Here is a 13,425-nt window from a genome sequence, read left to right on the forward strand (position 1 = left end):
TACTGAGCATCTTTCTCTTTGACACCATGTCTGAAATCCCACGTGATCTGTCAAATACTAATGCATGAAAATCCTAACCTCAATAAAATCACCCTTTATAAAAATAATGTTGTTGTAATAGCAAGACCAAAAGCACAACACTTTCACAATCGTTATTACTTCGTACAATAGTTTGTTATGAAAGAAACATTTTTATTTATTTTAGAAGTATTTTTATTTATCTTTTTATATTTATATACAAATAGTTTCTTATTTATGTATCCACAAAAAATATATTTGTTCCACCCCGAGTAAGTACATGTGAATAAGATCACTAACACTAACAAACACCATTCTTCTAATTGTAACTCTTCGTGTAATGTAAATTTCCACTAGATGAAAAAACAAGTTATAGCGAAACGAACACTTTTCATCAATATGTTCCGCTTAATTTTTATATGGAGTTTCACTGCGAAACCCGAATATAGTACTAACCTTTATGAATAAATAATAACTCTCTTCCAGCTAAAGCTTTGTACTTTAATGTTGGTAGCACTGACGCACATCCGAAATAATAAAATATCAACAAAACAAACAAAATAAGTCATTTTAATTTTAAATAATTGTTTCTCGGAGTTCATAAAAGTGATTATATTATAAAATCCTGAGCAATTTTTTAGTTTTGTCATTCAAATTGAATGATGACACCGTATATTTCAATAAACGGCGATAAGATTAGCCGCTTAGCTAATCGCTAAGGTGGATTTAAAAAGGTGGTCGCGCGCAAACGGCTGTTAACAGCCGGCTTTGTTGTTATCTTCTCTCTCGCATATTCTCTGCTCATGTACGTACACGTAAACATACAACCACACAAATTTCTTTGTGTGTGTTAGCAAACCGTCGATCAGGTTGAAGGCAAAATGGCGGATTACACCATATGATTTATGGTTGTTGTGCAAATGAGAACACCTTTATTTTTTTCGCCATGGCTAATCGCCGTCTTTCAAAATTACAATATCGGTCGAATAAAGATAGTCATATACTTATAATTGATGTAGGTGTTATTTTTGTAGCAGAGTGTTGTACACTGATGCGGCAGCCCTTGCCGATGAAGGACTTCATCGGGTCAATCCGGTACATACAACAGGCTGCCATGGGATTGATTAGAGATGTGTAGTTCCGGATGGAACTAGTTCATTGGAACTTATCCAAGTAAGGAACTACTGGAACTAGTTCCATCTCTTTTCTTCTTATAGTTCCATTGTTCCATTTTTTGCATGTACACTTTTCTTTTGCGCCCTTTTGTTAATTTTTAGACCAGCTGATTGACATGTCATATTCATACAACAGCTAAATAAAAGCGTCAACTTTTTTAATGAACAACAACTGTATACGTTGTAATTTAGGTGAAAGGAGAATAAATTGTTTGTGGCAACCACATTAAATGAATGTGATAGAAATATAAATAAAGAAACGTGGTGGCATCTAAATATTATTTTTTTTATTGTCAACAAATCTAAATTGTTTTGACGAGCTTCGATTCGTTTTTTATTCAGCATACTTGTTTAAAACAATGTAAAAGGAAATAGTTCCTTTTGTGGAACAGAACTAAAAGCAGCGATTAATAAAAGGAGCTAAAATGCCCAGCTTTAGGTTTGATGTAAGTCATTGGAGACTGTAAATCGGGCATATCAATTTAGATTTGGATATAGCTCCCAAATAATATAAAGACCATCGTAGCGCAAATGTAAACATCTCCGCCTATGAGATGTTTGCATTCGCGCCTGACGAAAGATAAAAAAAATATTTTCATGGGTGGTTTTCCTTTCCTAAACAGTGGGTCTACTCAAGAAAAAACCCGAGCAAAATCTTACAAAATGTTCTACAAGCCAAGAATGCGTTTTATGTTTCAATACCCACCACCGAAGAGCTGGTCATTTTGTTCTTCAGCCATTCTATTTGCAACACATCAATTATGGATATTCAACCCTATAAAGTAAATATTCATAGATGATCTAAGCATGTCCGTCCGTCTGTTGGTCCAAATCATTCTACGGCCTACAGTTCAACGATGGCCTGTAATATAGCACTCTTTATACCGATCTCCCGATAAGAATTCTTGCACCTCTAGCGAAATTTTCGGTTGCTCATTCGTAATTGCAAGAAAACATTTTCCACTGCCTATTGTCACCCTGTTACGCAAAGAAAACTTCATTTGAACTGCTTACATGCAAACGAAAATTTCGGCAAATTTTTGAAGTTCCTGAAGATTTTGCACTGCTCGATGTCACTTTGTCTCTATTTCTATTATAACGTTTAAAAAGTTTATTGATGATAAGCTTATGACTGAACTGTGTGTGTCGGATGAAATTAAAGTGGAAATTTGGGAAAAGATTGATGAGGCCCCTCGTGCTGCTGGTTTGGAAATTGTTATCCAGCGAAGAAACAGATTATGGACAATCTGGTAAATTATTGAAGAAATACTAAGCCAAGGCGGTTTACTATTCCCCCAATACCACCAATCCCATGGCAGCAGGTTGTACGTACCGGATTGACCCGATGGATTCCTTCAACGGCAAGGGCTGCCACCTCAGTGTATAACACACTGCTACAACAACAACTATTCACCTGATAACTATAATAAATGGATTGTGACGGTACGTGATAAATTACTGAAAAGGGAAATGTATGATTTTTGGAAAATCGCGGTAGTGCCCGAGGAGCTAGGTCTTGGGTGGATCCCAACTTATTTGACAATATGGATAAACCTGAACCGGCAGCTTGGCCGCTTGGCATGGCAAATAAACCATTCAAGAAGAATGAACACCTAAAATTACATATGTTATTTAGTATGTTAACTTCATTAATTGTATTAGTATTAAGTAAAACTTTGTTTTATAACTGACGACAATTGTTTAAACTAATAAAAAAATCCCTTGAACTCTCCCTGTCATAAGATGTAGCCGTTAATTTATATTTCATTTGGAATAAAATACGCAGCACTGGCAAAATTTTCGGTTTGCCTTGGTGTAACAGGGTCACATACTATTGAAGATTTTTTTTCGGTACTATTGAATGAAAATTAATGGGTTTATACTGTTTTGCAACATGAAACTATTTATTTGTGCATAACATCGGTTAATTTCGACAAATGTGTCATTAATCAACAAACAGTGTGAGTGGCGCTGTTAATGAATCCTTGCAAGGATTCATTAATAATATTTAATATGACTAATCTCCCCCCGGCTTGGGAAAGCTGCGAGAATAATACGGGCTGGAACATTGAGGTAGAATCTGTGTGGTGTTCATTGCTGTTACGGGAAGCTTAGCTGGGAGCTACCGGGCGCGTTCACAGGTTGCGGATGGTGGAATGCTCCATGCGGAATAGCTGCAAAGGCAATCGCGGACAATCAGCGGTATCGAGTGGAAGGTCTCAGTGAGAGACTGGGCGGCACCGGCTCTTGCACAAATACTGAGTGTCATAATGCTCGATATGACAAGGCGAGTTATTGGCGCCTTTAAATAGCCAATGGCCACCAACGATTAGGATCATGCTAAGCACGGATGTTGAGATTCAGAACAGAAGTCCTCTTGACAAATTTCAGCCAAACCGGATCAAAATTTTGACTCTAGGGGCTCAAAAATCAAAAAATGAGATCGGTTTATGTGACGGCTGTATCCAAATCTGAACCGATGTAGCCCATTCGCAATCTCCAACGACCTATATCAATAAGAAGCATGTTTTGCAAAATTTCAAGCGGATATCTTTATTCGTTCGACCGCTATCGTAATTTCAACTGATAGAATGACGGACCGACATGGCTACAACTGCTTAAAATGTCAAGATGATCAAAAATATATGTACTTTATGGAGTCGCTGGTGGTATGGTATGGTGGTATATCATTCCAAGGTCCCGACTTGGTGCTATGGTGGTGGGTATAAAAAATTTCACAGCTCTGTAACACAGACCGAACCGAAAGATTCGTTGTCTTACGGCAATGATAACTTCGTTAGAACTGCGTATCGGTCTTTTAATCCCAATGAAATAGAAATTAAGGCAGAAATTAAAACTTGAATTATCTGCAAAAAGAACTGCGTAGTTAATAAAAATATTAATTGACTGTTTGTTAGAGCACCGTATGTCTTTTTTTATAAAATACTTGGCCGGAGAAAGTGTAATTTTTCAAAAGTATATATATTTTTTTTTTAATTTGTAGAATACCAAGTTCTTATCATCCTGTGCTTATAGTTAACATTTGGTTAAACTAAGAATGGAGGTGCCCAGTTGTATCTTAGGTACTGCTCTGCATCACCCAGTGCTGGAATGAATCATTCGTTTGGTAAAGAAGAGAAATTTGGGCAACAATCTTGTAGTTTTTGTACCAAGCTGGACAACGCTTTTAGCTAATAGTAAACATTTTTAATTTATCCGCGATAACCAGTCGAGAATAAAATATAAGTCAGGAAATGTCTGACGATGATGAAGTTCCTGAAGATTTTGCTGATTTTGATGCCACCTTACCGTTAACGGACCCCGTCACTACATTTAAAAAGTTAATTGATGAAAAGATGTTCACGGACCTTTTTGTACCCGATCATATGAAATTTGAAATTTGGGATAAACTTGATGCCGCCGCACGGGATGCTATTTGGAAATTATTGTTTGGCGAGGAAGCAGATTTGCAGCAAGCTGGTGCTTTATTGAAGAACTATAAATCCAGAGCGGTTTTCTTCTCACCTGATAACTACAATGAATGGATAGTTCTGGTACGAGACGAATTATTAAAGCGGGAAATGTTTGATTTTTGGAAAAACACTGTGGTGGCGGAACAGTTGGGCCCTGCATGGGCTGCAGATTCAGATTTATATGATGACTTGGATGACCCTGAACCAGCGGCGTTTTATAACTTTGCTGGTTGTAAGGCTGCTTGGTTAAAAAGTGAAGAAGAGACTCCAGACAGATAAATATTTGGTTTTTTGTTATTAAATTAATTTAAGAAAGTTTCGAATATGTAATTTAACTATGGCGACAACTCTAAAGACTTAAGATGTGTAAATGTTAAATACGTTTTTAAAAGTTCAAGAATAGCCTTTGCTTCCTAGTGTTTCAGAAATGCGTACATGTAAATTAAATAAACAAAACTTCCTAATTGTTGTTGATTGACTCCAGAGCATTTATATACGACAGAATTCCACAAATTATGAAGTTTTTAAAAACAACGTCATACGTCTTCGTCATATATCGTAATAATGTTTATAGTACGTCATCCAATCCAGAATATTTCCCACACATGAATTAGTTCCACGGGAGTAATATACGATACAATAGTTATTTATTTGGACTTCACGCGCCATGCTTACGTTACTACACCCTGTCATTTATCGAAATGTCAATATGAAATGTAGATGTCGTTTAGGTGGCACGTTTGGTATCTGTTACATTTGAATTTGTAATACCTAGATTTAGAAAGATATGGAGAAAATCGATTCAATAAATGTTTTTATACCCACCACCAAAGGATGGGGGTATACTAACCTACTCATTCCTTTTGTAACACCTCGAAATATTGATCTACGACCCCATAAAGTATGTAAATACTTGATCGTCTCGACATTCCGAGTCGATCTAGCCATGTCCGTCTGTCGAAATCACGATAGCGGTGGAACGCATAAAGCTAGCAGCTTAAAGCTAGCCGCTTGCACAGATACTTAATATTGATGTAGGTCGTTGGGGATTGCAAATGGGCCATATCAGTTCAGATTTGGATATAACTCCCATATAAACTGATCCCCCGATTTGACTTCTTGAGCCCCTGGAAGCCGCAATTTTTGTCCGATTTTGTTCGGTTCCCAATTTTAATTTTTCGGCCCGGCCGAACACGCTCTTACTTGTTTTTTTTTCAAGTTCATTGGTGTGATTAGACCAATGCTAACTTGCACCTCTGAAGTTTGGTGGTCCGCGATGGAGTAAAAGTGTAATATAAGGACATTACAACGGGCTCAGAGATAATTTGTGTTGGCTTAGGAGGGGCGATGGCGGTCACGCCTATCATCCGGTCATCCAGCGACAGACCCTTGGATTGACGGATCTCTGGTATTGCGATATGGAAGTTTATGATATACGGATGTATCAAAGCTGGAGCAGTGCGTCTAAGGGTGTATCCAGACGCATTTGAGTTGAATGGTTTTGGCTGGGCAGTTAAACCGGTGACGTGTGTCGTGTGGGGTCTCTTCCACTTCCCATTCTTCCTCAGCAGAAAGAAGAAACAAGATGTAAGTGTTAAAGCTGGTATACATTCTCTAGGCCTGCAATTAGCTCGGCGTTTTTTTTATTGAGATTTCATCCAACACATTTAGGTGAGTTGAGGAAAGGGAATGATAAATGGAGCTGGGCCTAATAGCACGTTTGCATTGAAATTTGTATGATCTATATTTAACTAAATCCAAAAACAAATCCTGCCCGTTTACACTGCGTTGTTTGGGGGATTTAAGTGAAAGGGGATTTAGAATTAAACTTTGTTTCACAACTTACCTTTTACAAATGTGTTTTATATTTGTATTTTCATCATTATAACACTGTTTTAGGGCTTATGTGTGTAATATCGGATCTAATAGAATATCTTTTTAAGATTTAAGAAAAATATCACGGTTGTGATATCAAGCCTTTGAAACTTAGATTTACTGCAAAATCAAAACAAAAAAAAAAAAAAAAAAATTACTCAGCTGTTCGCATGACCTCACCTTTGTAAGGGACAAGGTGTTTTGTAAAGCGGTGGCACTTCTCTGCATATTGCTGCGGCTTGAACTCGCCGGATGTGGGTTCTACTTCCGCTCATATCCTCTTACAAATATTTCAAAGTGCCATAAGGTGTCAAACAAGGTTGTTCTCCTTAAAAATTTAAACACGAGACACTAGACGGTTACAGTTTGAATTTAAAATTATAAAGAAAACGGACAGACATTCTTCAACGAGAGTTTATTCTACAGAACAGCACAGATGTGAAATTGACATTAAGATTGGAATCAGGTGTCGAAGATTCCTTGGGCATCCCACCCACGATATAGCCAAGAAGTGACTATCCTAATGAGATGTCTATAGCCCTAAATGTACCTATTAATAAACATCTCCCTTTAATGATGCAAAACTCTCCTCCTTTTTATACAACTACATACTCAACCTTTGCCTGGGGAAAATCAAAACATTTTTGTTTTAGTCTTTATGATTATTCACATAATTTGTATTAAAAAAAAATGAATTCATATGAATATGTGAATTCAATGTGTTTATAACATTTTAAACAATAACTTAAAACTAATACTTATATTTAATTATGTAAATTTCTATATATTTTTTTTAATTAGTTCTATAGCATGCTCTTTCAATTGAAATAACTAAAAATTGTAGAATTAAATGATCATCGCCCTTACAGGCAAAAAAAAAAAAAACTTGAAATAGTCCTAAATTTTGTTTAAATTCAAATTATTTCCTAGCAACTTCTCTATATTATTTTTCTTCTTTCAATCGTAAATTTTTTTTTATTTTTATTTTTTTTTAATCGTGAATTCTTTCTTTTTCTTCTTAGTTACATCAGTCGAAACAATTTAACATTTTTTTGTACATGCATATGTACATATATAATTTTTTTCTTTCTAACTTTATATAGTTTCTGTAGTTTTCATTAATTTATTATTTTCTTCCTTTTTATAATATCTTTTATGCTATTGCTTTTTTAAAATACTATTCAAGAAATTTGACCGATATGTATTAAAATATTGGTTTCCACGTTTTTCTTACGAATTCCATAAAGTGGGGTTAACAACGTTATGTCACGTGTTCGGTAAGTAATATATATACTTTTTTTGGAAATTTCATTAATTGAAAAATGGGGTTTTTCCAGGTTTCCTCCTGTTGTGTCTTCTTCTTATTTCGACAGTTCATTCACAATATAGTCATAACCTACATGGTTTTTGTACTCACTATTTCAGGTTCCATAAGTGTGGTGAATAAAAAGAGTCCTCGGGATATGTGGCAGATGGAGCCAGTGGTCGTACACACAGCACTCCACGATTTGTTGGTCCAATATATCGGCAAAACCACAATACCCTACATGGTGAAAGTATTCCAGTCCACGTAAATTTATTTAACAAAAGAGAAATTAGTGGTTCAAATCTTACCCGAGGTATTAAATGAAATAGGTACTGATAATCTCTCCCTGCGGAATGCCAGGGTTTGGGGGTTATGTCTCACAACCGAAATTCAGACACGATTTATGTGATCCTGAGATACGAAATTATTACACCAAATTATATGCTAAAACGTTGTAATATAGCTACCTTTTCAAATTCGTTGTAATCACACAAAAAAATTGATTCACTCACTGAAGAGTTATAATACTCAATAATAAAAATTATCTGACACCAACTTCTCAGAGATCACAAAAGACTGCACCGCACTATGTATGACTTAATAATGACATGTGCTCCATTCTCACCTAACCAACTTGGTAGCATGGCACTTTGCCCTTGAAAGATGACGTTGAAAGTCACACATACTTCTAAACGTTAAACAAGTACAACAAGGTTCTGACTCCGGAGTCCTAGACAAATCTCATGCAACCCTGTGCTCAAAAGAATCAGTCTAAAATAGTCGGTATCTGTGATTGTGCAATCACATACAACGATCACGCCTTGATCCAGGACCAAGGCTGATCTCAACTCAAGAAATAAAAATAAATAAATTGAAATCTGAAATCCAAGAAAATGTTGGCAACAAGCGTAGTCCATCAACTGACATTCGTTAATGGCCTCCCAAATTCGATGATATCCTAGATGTCAGTCTTGTGCAGGGCATAATGTATGTGTATTCAACCAGCCTAACTATCGGTTCTTGGCGGCCGTCACACCTTATTAGAGCATCCTGAGTAGCTTCCATATAATCATATATCATTTCAAGCCTTAATTCAATTACAAAAAAGGGTAAATAAACGGGAATGTAAACACTTTTGCAACAAGCCATATTGACTTTAAGATAGCAGGGTGGTTCTGATATAAAAATACGACAATTTTGCATTTTCAATTCTTCCTAATAACTCCCTTTTGTGACAATACAAAGAAATGATTATATTTTATAGGAAATAGAAAATTGTTTATTTATATTTTTTATATTTTTTTGACAAAAAGTCGAAACGTCCACTTTTTCCGAAAGTCGACTATGATAAAGTCAAAAGTCGACTTTTTGTAAAAATAAGTTTAAAAATCGACTTCTGCTAATTTGATAAAAGTCTAAAAGTCGACTTTTCGTGGCAACTTGTGTTTCCTAAAACCACCTTGACATTTCAATTTACGGCATTCACCACTCAAGGTAGTTTCGTTGGGGGTAGATTTTTGTTGTTGTGCTGATGACACTACCTCTTAATTGCACCATGCAAGCGTATATGCGTGATTATGAATGTGCATATCATACACAACCATACCCAATTCTTGAAAACAGTTGCATATTTTGGTACTTTTATCGATTATTTAGCCATGAAATTGGGTTTATTTGAGATTTATAGCACGTTTACATTGAAATTTTTATGATCTAGATTTAATTAAATCTAAAAATAAATCCTGTCCGTTTACACTGCATTTTTGGAGATTTAAGTGACAAACACAAGCGTACATGCTTTTATATGAATGTGCATATGGAACACATCCATTCGCAATTTTTGAAAACAGTTGCATATTTTCTTACTTTTATCGATTATTCAGCAATGAAATCGGGTTTATTTAGGATTTAAAAATAAATCCTGGAAACATGGGTTTTATTTTTGTATGATAAAACCAGCAAAAACCCTGGATTTAGCATTTAAATCTCGAAAAGGTCATAAATCCGGGTTTAGTGCTCAATGTAAAAATGTTAGAAATAAATCCTGGAAAATGGGACTTATTTTTACTTAGCACCTTAATCTCGAAAAGGCGATAAATCCGGATTTAGTGGCCAATGTAATCGTAATTTATAGCGCTTCCCTTGTGTTTTTGCTCTCTCGATACATATTTGCACAAGGACGCGGAGGTAAGTGTTCGCACACGTGGGAACGCAGGTTGTACAGCACATAGGCGGATAGCTTGGGCTACCGACTCTAACCTAATTTTCGGTTGCTTTTCATTATCGTCCACTTCCAGGCCCTGAATATATTCCTCGTTCAGTGCATAGACCGTGTTTGGTGGAGTAGCAGCTGTGGCTATCGACATGCATGCACGACCGCGGAGCGTTTTAATAGTCACACGTGTATCCTTTCGTCCCGTCTTTTGCTGAAAGGTATCGCCTGAAAGAAACTGATCATCTGCAAAAGTCGCCGAACAAAGCCGAAGACACTCTTGTATTTTCGTCATCAATAACTTGCCAATAACATTACGACTTCACAAACAATAGTTTGCAAACCTCATAACGTAAGTCGATAATAAATAGATATTCGAATAACAAGAGTCTGGTCGTTAGTAATATTTAGCCTTGCACCTATTGGTTTTAATGATTTTGTTTGATTTTTTTTTATTGTATTTAAGTACAATCATATTCCTATTATTTATATATTCATGATTCGTGTTCCCTTATGGCATATTTTTAGGCGCTGTATAATTTCTTATTAGCCATCCAATGGCAGCCTCATTATTTCGCTTAGTTTAGTTTCAGCTCAGCAAACTGAAATCTCTAATTAGAAAACAATTAGAAAACCATCATCGTCTATTTGAGCTCGAGTAGGGGAAGTCTTTTTTATTTACGCTAGCTGGACCGGGCCCGCTCCGCTGCGCCTGCTTTTACTTTATATGTAAAAAAATTTTACTTGGAATATTTATTTTCAACAATTAAAGAGCTTTTATATACCGCTTGACAAACAGTTCAACAATATAAGTGCCTTTATGTGAATCCCATATGATCATTCTTGGTCTACGAATTTAAGTTTGGATGTAAGTATACTCCATTCTTAAAATACTTTATTTCAGCCCGATATTGTCATGATGTCTGATTTAGGGGTGTTTTCGGGGGTGAGACAGTCCCCCAGACACTTTGCCCTGAAAAAATATCAGCATCGTGCTCTTCTCTCAAATACCATTTTTTTAAACCCCATATTGTCATTGGTTTTGAGGGAAGGTTTACAGGATGAGGCGTCCCCCAAACACATGTCCCTAAATTGGTTATCAAATTCGTTTTCTAATCTCAAATACCATTCACTTAAACCTCTTATTGAAAAAGCCAGCAAATATGTTCGGTTTGTGGTATGGGCCCTAAAAACTATGAATATCGAGCTCCACAGTCTTGAAGACCCAAATTGTCTTGGTGAGCAAATACGTCCTACTTGGGGGTTGTTATGGTGGTGAGACGTCCCCTACACAGTTGGTCCCGAATGTTGATGTCAGATTCATGGTCTACTCCCAAATATCCTTAAGTTGAGCTTAATTTTTCCATAGTCGGCAAAAATGACCGGTTTGGTGGGTGTTTTGGAGGGATGGGGCGGCCACTCAGTGATTTGGCTTTGAAAATATATATCAGATTCGTGTTCTACTCTAAAATACCTCTTATTTGAGCCTCAAATTGGAATGGTCAGCAAATACTTCCTATTCGGGTCGTGTTATGGGGGTGGGGTGGCCCTGTAGACACATTTCCCGAACATTGATATCATATTCGTGCTTTACTTTCCAAGACCTTTCATTTGAGCCCGACATTGCTTTGGTCGTAAATTTGTCTCCTTTGGGGGATATACTCGGGGATGGGCGGCCCCCTCAAACACTGGTCCCACATCTGGATATCAGATTCGTGTTCTACACTCAAATACCTTTTATTTAAGCCCCATATTGCCATGTTTAGTAAATAACTCCAGTTTGGGGGGAGGGACCTCCAGAAACTTTGTCCCAAATTTGGATATCAGATTCGTATTCTATTCGCAAATACCTTTCATTTCAGTCCAATATTGCCATGGTCGGTAAATATTTCCGAGTTAGGGGTGTTTTGGGGGTTGGGGTGGTCTTCCAAACACTTGGTCCGACAATTGGATATCAGATACGTTTTCTAATCTTAAATACCTTTAATTTGAGTCCCATATTGTCGTGATTGGTGTATATATATATTTGGTAGGTTTTGGGGTGGGGCGCCCACCGGTATATAACTAAAAATTAAGAACGAAATATTTGATATTTAAATAAAGAAAATGATTTAAATTTTCTAAATGAACGAAGAAGCCACGATGATGGTGTGAGTTTCACAAAAAGGTAAGGTAAAACAAGTAAAAGCGTGCTAAGTTCGGCCGGTCCGAATCTTTTATACCCTCCACCATGGATCGCACTTGTCGAGCTCTTGCCACGGTATCTCTTTTTTGGCAAACAAAGGGTATAAGAAAAGATTTGATCTGTTATTAGAGCGATATCAAGATATGGTCCGGTTTGGACCACAATTATATTATATGTTGGAGACCTGTGTAAAATGTCAGAATTGCGCCCTTTGGGGGCTCAAGAAGTTAGATAGAGCGATCGATTTATATGGGAGCTGTTTCGGGCTATAGACCGATTCAGACCATAATAAACACGTATGTTGATGGTCATCAGGTTATGAACCGCACAGTTGTAGAAAGTTATAACAAAAGACCTCATGCGAAATTTCAGCTAAATCGGATAATAATTGAGCCCTCTAGTGGCGCAAGAAGTCAAGACACCAGATAGGTTTATATGGCAGCTATATCAGATTATGGGCCGATTTGAACCATACTTGGCACAGTTGTTGGATATCATAACAAAACACGTCGTACAAAATTTCATTCCAATCGGATAAGAATTGCGCACTCTAGAGGCTCAAGAAGTCAAGATCCAAGATCGGTTTATATGGCAGTTATATCAAAACATGGACCGATATGGCCCATTTACAATACCAACCTACCTACACTAATAAGAAGTATTTGTGCAAAATTTCAAGCGGCTAGCTTTACTCCTTCGGAAGTTAGCGTGCTTTCGACAGACGGACGGACATGGCTAGATCGACATAAAATGTTAAATGTTAATGTTACATAAAATGTTAAACAAGACCATCTCTCGACAGACGAAGATCACACAATACACTGATACTACCCGTGTTGTTATGGGTACTTGTGAAAGCAAACGAGGCAGTGCTGGGAGTGCTTGAGAGAAAGATTCTTCCTAAAATATGTGGACCAGTTTGAGTTAATGGACAATATAGGCGTCATATGAACCATGAGCTGTATGACGACGATAGCATAGTTACACGTATCAAAATACTACGGCTACGGTGGTACACGCAAACCGGAACGACCAAAAGTGGCAGTTATCTTCATATCTCTCGCAACGAAATAAGCTGCAAGTTCGTTGATGTAAACGTTTAATCTGTCGCAGATGTCAACAATGGGTGTAGGCTTGATGCCATGATTGTACTACCATCGGGCCTGGCTGGAGGGATGTGT

General features: G+C 36.9%; 1 non-coding gene across 1 annotated transcript; it reads left to right on the forward strand.

Moving 5' to 3' along the window:
• Window positions 1-1,618: 1,618 nt before the first annotated feature.
• On the forward strand, window positions 1,619-5,130 carry LOC106088736 (uncharacterized). The gene is made up of 4 exons (XR_009397735.1): window positions 1,619-1,639; window positions 2,304-2,397; window positions 2,536-2,878; window positions 4,436-5,130. It is a non-coding gene; the product is annotated as an uncharacterized LOC106088736 (transcript).
• Window positions 5,131-13,425: the final 8,295 nt, after the last annotated feature.

Source organism: Stomoxys calcitrans, chromosome 3 (genome assembly GCF_963082655.1).
Source record: "Stomoxys calcitrans chromosome 3, idStoCalc2.1, whole genome shotgun sequence".
In the NCBI taxonomy this organism is placed as follows: Eukaryota; Metazoa; Arthropoda; class Insecta; order Diptera; family Muscidae; genus Stomoxys; species Stomoxys calcitrans.